Here is a 7,900-nt window from a genome sequence, read left to right on the forward strand (position 1 = left end):
AGGGACATTATGCATCATCTTTGGTTATAGGAGAAGCCAGATAGAATAAATGATCCTTTATGTTAAAAGGGATAGCTTGATATGCCCAATGCTACTGGGCTCCTAGAAATTTCATTGAGTTTGAGCCTCCAAATTTTAGTTGAACCCGTATTTCCCTGTAACACAGAAAATATTTTACCAAACATCTAAAGCAATCTCTATTGAGTTCTGCCCCAAGGCCACAGGTCCATGGCCTTGCACCAAGACCATAGAAGTGGATCCCAGAACTGAAGTCACCTCTGAAGCCAGCTGGATCCCTTTATAACTGTTGCATAAAGCCCCCCTGATCATCACCAGCGGGCTTCCTGACCTCAACTTAGGCAAAAATGCCCACCCCAATAGTCACCCTGTAGCGACCAAACCAATTACATATTGCTCTACCTGGAGGCTGTAAAAATTGGCTAGTAACCCATGAAAACTCTCAACTTTCCCTGGTTTGTCAGGAGACTGGCCCACTGAATTTGCAGTGCCTTCCTTATCTCTGCTTCCTGCTCTTAATAAACTCACTCCCTTCTGAAATGATCTGTATCTGGAAATTCTTTTCCATCCTGTGTTCTGATTACCTCAAGTTACTACTTCTTGATCAGTAGGTCCAATCAGCATGATTTCATCAGTATAATGAATCAGTGTGATACCTTGTAGAATATAAGACACCCAAGATCCTTATAAACTATAACATAACACAGTTATGGTGAGAGTTGATACATTCCTGATGTAGCACCATGGAGGTTTACTGCTGGCCTTTCAATCTGAAATCTAAATGCTTCTTGTAGTTCTTATTGACAGGCATAAAATCAGAAGTTTAGCTATTTACTAGGTACCAGCAGTTCTGATAATTTACTCTTGGGATGAAACTACACACAGAAGCTGGATAACCTTAGAATTATCCATTCACTCTCCAAGATCCATATATCTTGGGCAACAGGCAAAATGAGAGAGTTGAAAGTGTATATTTTGAGAATCACCATCCTTGTATCTTTCAAGGTTTGACATTGGCAGTAATCTCTTCAACCCCTCCAGAGATGTGATTCAGCTTTGATTTACTATTTTCCTAGGTAGGACAGTAGCAGTGTCTTACACTTGGCTTTTCCTGACATAATGTCTCTTACTTCACAGGTCAGCCAAACAATTCTGTCAGTTGCTAAAAATATCTCTTCCAATTATGCATTCTGGAGTTGAAATAACCATGGCATGAGTTCCATGATCACTGGGCCCACTGTAAATAGACCTGAGCTAAAATTCCATTGATCACCAGACCTCCATATACTCTTACTCTGATTGAGGAACTACAGTACTGCTTTGGATATCTTGGAATAAGTTTCAGGTCAAAGCCAGTGTTCTGAAAGATCTGATTATTTACTTTTCTGCAGTGCATAGTTAACCTGATAAAAGGTTGGAGGTCCAAATCTGAGGGAAAGATACGTTATAAAATTTTAGCAAGGTACCAAAGTCCTTCTTCAAAGGTACTGAATCCCCCATTTTTTTTTCATAGCATTCTGAATCTGTAAACTGGCTCAAGTCTGGGAATTGAATTTGATGACATTAATTTCTCTTTTAATGATTTGAGCCATATATTTGTTTATGTAATCTAGAATTTTCTGCTGACACAGTTCAACTGAGAATCGAGTAAGCATCCTCTCTATTTTACTCTGGGAATACCATGAGCAGCTAGACAACACTCTAAGTCCTCTTCTGCTGATTATTCTGATTGTCATTTTGACTCTATCTTTTGGTTTGCTTCAGATGTTCTTTTAAAGAATTCAAGATGTAATCTCTACCACAGGTTGGTAGCAAACACCAGTTTATTAAGTATTTAATCTGGTACCATTCAAGGATCAAAATGAAAGGAAATAAGTGAATTTGAAATAGCACATAGTAAATGAATCTCAACAGTCAGGTGTAAAGCACCTACTTCTGGGTCTTAGAAGCTGTTATGTCCAGTGGTCAGCACACCTGAATCCCTGAGAGACCACCATCCATGCATCCATGCATGGAGGGGACCTCACCATGAGTCTGGGAGCCCACAGTTTTATATTTTAGAAAGTTCTTTGTTCTCAAAGGAGTTCGAAGAGTTTGGGCATGGGAGAAGTGGAAAACAACCTGGTTTGCCCTTGACTGGCCAGACCAGAGGAGGAAAACAGGGTATCCCCAACCTGTAGGGAACAAGGTATAAGGAAGGTTGGGAAGTGCTTGCAAACAAGACTCTCAACCAGGGCTGAACATTCTTGCAAATGAGATGTTCAGTCAAGAATCCTCTGTTTGTTCCCGTGGGAAAAGAACATTTCTTGCACACAAGGATGTTTCTCTGATTCCTCAAAAGGAACAGACCCAGGGACAAAACGGATTCTAAGTTGATAAGGAAGTTCTAAAAACAAAGTCTTAGCTGCAGTAAATAAGTTAAGGTAAAGGTTATCTTACCCCCATACCTGCGCACTGTATAGTCGCTGAATTATGGTGTTTGGCAACTTGCCCTGTAGACTGTTGTGCAAAAGATATAAAGTAAAGCAGCTGCAAGAAGTGAGAGTTGTAAAGTAAAAGGATTCTAACCACTCTGCAGTATTGGTGTTTCATTCCGTCGCCAGCACCAACCCTTACTTGTTGGAAGCCAGCGTGAGAAACTCCACCAATGGCAAAGGTCATGAGGAAGGAAGCTTGGCATACACAAAGGCGTGGTCAAGCCTCAGGAAACCCCCTGTTCCCTAGCATCTACCCCCAAAACCAGAGTACTTTACGGGGAGCTCTCCCCCATAACCATTTCTCTCAGAGAAGGAGTTAACTTGCAGCTCCAGTTAATAAAAATTCCTGGGCGTGATAAGAGTGTTTCAATTACGAACTCTGAAGGTTCTCTGGCCTGCCTGATCAGGCTCATCCAGCCGCATGTGATTGTTTACAGCCTCCCAACTGTGAGAGGCATGGGATATTTTAAAACTTTCTAAATACAGACTCTTTTGAGAAGTTAGAAGATCATTAGTGTAGTATTAGTAGGTTGATTAGGAATTATATTGGTGAAGGGTTTTTTTTTTCATTTGTCCTTCCAATAATTACTGCTAATTCCCTGCCCTGGGTGTGACAAGGATGTCTCAGGTCAAACCTCTTTGCTGACAGACTAGCTCATGTGTGTGACAACCTCTCAACCATAAACAGCACAGAGAGTTTGTAGTATTAGCAGAGGGCTTTTTTCATTGATGAGTCAATGATTGCCATCAGGCCTCCATATCCTTAGGCACCTGGGAATATAGTGATCAATGCATTTGGAATATAGAAAAGGAAATATAGTAGTTTTTTATGTTAGCAATACTAGACTTTTTGAGTTAATGAATCTTCTCTTTTGTTATAGATCACTGTACTTTGTTATAAATCACTATAAATCACTGTGTCCTTGCTATGCAAAAATGTAACTTTATCACTATCTTAAAACAAAATAGATCTTAAGGGGAACATTGGTGAAGGGTTTACATTTGTTGAGCCAGTATTTGCTGCTAAATATCCATATTCCTGTCCTTATAATGAATATAACTAGCATATAGGAGAAATAAGTATTAACCTTTAAGATTAATCATGTTAAACCTTAGGTTAAGTAAATTCCTTTCTTTATTGTAACTCACTACACCCTCACCCTATAGGAATGCAACTTTATTTGGAGGGTGGCACCTGATTTAAGAAAAAAAAATCACCCCTGGAAAAATAAGTTTTCTGGTTAACTGACCGGTATCAGAAAGGGCCATAAAATGTCAGCAGACCTCATGGCTAAAAGATGATGAAACTCATAAGACCTTTGTATAATTTTATATGAAGCACCTGATTGTGACAAGGGTCAGGTCTGCTGACCCCCGCGTGACTCTGTATTCATCCCTATGTATAACAAAAAAGGTATATAAACAAACTTGAAAAATAAAGAAATCGGATCAGTTTCTGGAAAGACTGATTCCCCCGTGTCGTTTCTTTTTCGCTCCCCATTTTCCTGGCTGAATTCCTATCTGAAATCTGGGTACTCACCAAGCCTGCTAATTCTGCCTGGGCTTCTGAGATCAGACTGGGGAGGCCTCAGTGCCTCCTCTCCTTTGGGAAAATGGAAAGACGCCTGTGGCTTACGTAGGTGGTGATTGGGATTCCATGTAAACCAGTTATTCAGCCTCTTTTCTCCACTAATTCTCCTACTACACTATCTGTTTCTAATCTCCCTCTATATCTGTAATTAAATAAGTTTTTTTTCCAGGATGCTGACTCTGTCCCCATCTTCGAATTCCCTGGATCCACCATGGCTGGACCCCAGCACTTACTGTTCCTGATCTTTATATAGTCTTCAAGTTTGTCCCCTCTCTTGGTTGGTGTTTTTATGATGTTCCCATTCTTCAGTGTGTTTTAAGTACATAAGTTGTTCAAGTACAAGTAATGTTTAAGTACACAAGTTGGGTACAAGCAATGAACACACTACATCAGGTCACCATCTGGTGCATGCTTCATCAAAAGAGCAACCGAATGGGGTAGTAACATTAAATTATTAACGATAGCACTACACTTTACTGCCCATTACAGTAACTAAGCCCACCTTGCCTTTGAGGTTGAGTGCCACTACTTGGCAACTATTCCCCAGGACCAAATCACTCTTAAAACATTCGAATTTGCAAACCAGAAACCAGAGTGCTGGCATATAGAAAAGAGCCCATCTCAGAGTTTCTCAAGAAAGCCAAACTCCCCCCACGCCCTTCAAATTTGTCTCTTAACAGTTGTGATGAAAGTGTTGTGTTCTACCTTCCCAAGGAGGTTTAGTAGATCTTCCATAACAAGTTTGCTTATGTTGCAGTCTATTCATGTTAATCTCTTCCTCTATATCAAATCAAAGCAGTTTGAACATTTCTAAGCTGCTCATTTGATTCATATCTTTTTTTTAAATTTTTTATTTTTTTTAATTTTAAAATCTTTAATTCTTACATGCATTCCCAAACATGAACCCCCCTCCCACCTCCCTCCCCATAACATCTCTCTGGGTCATCCCCATGCATTAGCCCCAAGCATGCTGTATCCTGCGTCAGACATAGACTGGCGATTCGATTCTTACATGATAGTATACACGTTAGAATGCCATTCTCCCAAATCATCCCACCCTCTCCCTCTCCCTCTGAGTCCAAAAGTCCATTATACACAGCTGTGTCTTTTTTCCTGTCTTGCATACAGGGTCGTCATTGCCATCTTTCTAAATTCCATATATATGTGTTAGTATACTGTATTGGTGTTTTTCTTTCTGGCTTACTTCACTCTGTATAATCGGCTCCAGTTTCATCCATCTCATCAGAACTGATTCAAATGAATTCTTTTTAATGCTGAGTAATACTCCATTGTGTATATGTACCACAGCTTTCTTATCCATTCATCTGCTGATGGACATATAGGTTTATAATAGCCAGGACATGGAAACAACCTGATTCATATCTTAGACACAAAAAAGAAAATCCTGTTAAAACTTTTCTTACCTCCTCCAGTTGCTATGTCAAATGCAGGATCTCTGCTTAGTGGAGGCTTCCCTGGTGGCTAACTAAGTCAGCAAAGAATCTGCCTGCAATTTAGGAGATTGACTGCAGTGCAGAATACCTGGGTTCCATCCCTGACAGGGGAAGATCCCCTGAAGAAGGAAATGACAACCCACTCCAGTATTCTTGCCTGGGAAATCCCATAGACAGAGGAGCCTAGTGGTCTACAGTTCATGGGGTCGCACATAGTTGGACACAACTTAGAAACTAAACTACCACCACTGTTTAGTGAGCACGTATCAGCAAATCAGGCCTGATCAAAGTTAATGACTTTTCAACTTTTATCCGTTCCCTCATATATTTCCTGGATTTATGATACAAATCATTAGAGCCTTTCTTACTCGCTCCAGCTGTAATAATGAATATAAATCCTAGTGTGCAATGCTACATTTTGCTGTATATTTTATGTGAGTTTTTAACCTTTCCTTATATTTACACTGATTTATTCAGTATCTACTCTGGAGATTGAAGGTGAGAGGAGAAGGGGACAACAGAGGATGAGATGGTTAGATGACATCACCAACTCAATGGACGTGAGTCTGAGTACACTCTAGGAGTTGGTGACAGACAGGGAGGCCTGGCATGCTGCAGTCCATGGGGTCGCAAAGAGTCAGACATGACTGAGAGACTGACCTGAACTAAACTGATTCAGTATTTATCGTAAACCAGATGTTGTGCTACTTGCAGAAACTATTCTTAGCAAGTAGGTAACAATTATAAAGAATATGACATTGAATTTATTTAATAAAGCAAAATTTCTGACATTAAACTATATTTTAATTGAATATTACTCTTTTTGATGCTTTATCAGGATAAGATCATGACATAAGCAAAGCAAATGATTCTAAAAGCAACAAGAAAATTTGAAAATATGGTGTAATATAACTTACATACCCCTTAGAGTTTAAATGACCTATTAGTTTGAACCCCTAAACGTTGGGAGCCATGTTAGGCATTACTGACAAAATGGAGGCATGCCCCCAAACCCCCTCCCCTCACTCCACAGGCACAGTCCCAGGATGAAGGAGTTAGCTCTTGTGATTCTGACTTGTTTCTTCCTTTCTTCAGTTGAGTTGGCTGGAAAGAATGTTCAGGTGCTTGAAAGAAGCATGAGAAAGCACAAAGCCTTCTGCAGTTGTGCCCAGAAAATAATCTATAAAATAACCATTGACATTTGTTCCAGGATCTTTACAAAGAATGTCCCAAGATGAGCACGTAGGCTTCAGCTTGAGGCCATGGGAAGGATTGTTTTCTGAGACCTGTTTGTGAGGGAAATATTTATGGCAAAAGTAGTTTGCTGAGTTTAGGGTTTAGGAATAATTAAGAATAGCTAGAAGCTTTTTTAGGAGATAGTGATCTTAAGATGCTAGGGGCAAGCAGGATTTAGAAAGATAAGAAATAAACTGAAGAGTGTGGCATGAGTTACAATGTAATCACAAGTTAGTATAGGACACATAACAGAAAGTAGATAATAGATAGCAAAGCCAATTCTGAGAGAATCACTGAAGCAGGAACTCTCTTGTTAGACAACAATGATTTCTGGAGACAGTAATTCTGGGTGGGGGTAACTGAAAATGTCAAACCTCTGACCTAATGCTTTGGTCAAAGTATAAAAGAGAACCTGAAGCTTGAAATAAGCATGTAGTTCCATACTATGAGTCAGACTACATCATTGTCCACCAACATCTCTCACCCCTTAAGGCTGATTTCCTGGCTGCTGGAGATGGATCCCGGCACCTAAACTAGTTATATACCATATATAAAATCATATATATTTGTATGTGTGTGTGTGTGTGTGTGTGTGTGTGTGTGTGTGTGTGTTTCAGCACAGTGCCTGTCTCAAAAAATGGAAGTAATATGTAGCTATGTGTCCTTTCCATTATCATTGTCTGGCAGCACAGCTCAGCAGCTGATAACATAGTCTGAGAGATCAGCTAAATAAAGCTAAATAATCTTCAATATTTCTCTTTTGGAACTTTCCTCTTTCTGCTTGCTTTCCTACCTGTAAAATGAGGGTAGTAGCAATGTCAACTTCATTGGCTTGTTATAGAGATTACTGCTAAATATGAGTGTTTTTTTTAAATTTATTTTATTTTGTTTTATAAGAATGAGTTTATTAATCCACATACACTGATGAAACTATAAAAACTAAGCCTCAACCTGGTAGAATGTTCCAAACATGCAAAAGTAGTCTCCTGCTAAGTTTTCCCTGACTTTTCTTGTACCCATTTCTTCTCCTCCTTGCAGAATCTATGATATACACTGGCTATTTATTTTCCTTTTATCTCATAGGTATTCTTTGCTGAAAGCATCAGCAATGTCCTTTTGACCTT

General features: G+C 39.5%; 1 protein-coding gene across 1 annotated transcript in view; it reads left to right on the forward strand.

Annotated features, from left to right (window-relative positions):
• Window positions 1-7,900, forward strand: part of LOC102181832 (NADPH--cytochrome P450 reductase) — a gene marked incomplete in the record, with an annotated part of 1,163,480 nt that overhangs the window by 1,073,261 nt on the left and 82,319 nt on the right.

The sequence above is a fragment of the Capra hircus genome, chromosome 25, assembly GCF_001704415.2.
Source record: "Capra hircus breed San Clemente chromosome 25, ASM170441v1, whole genome shotgun sequence".
Lineage (NCBI taxonomy): Eukaryota > Metazoa > Chordata > Mammalia > Artiodactyla > Bovidae > Capra > Capra hircus.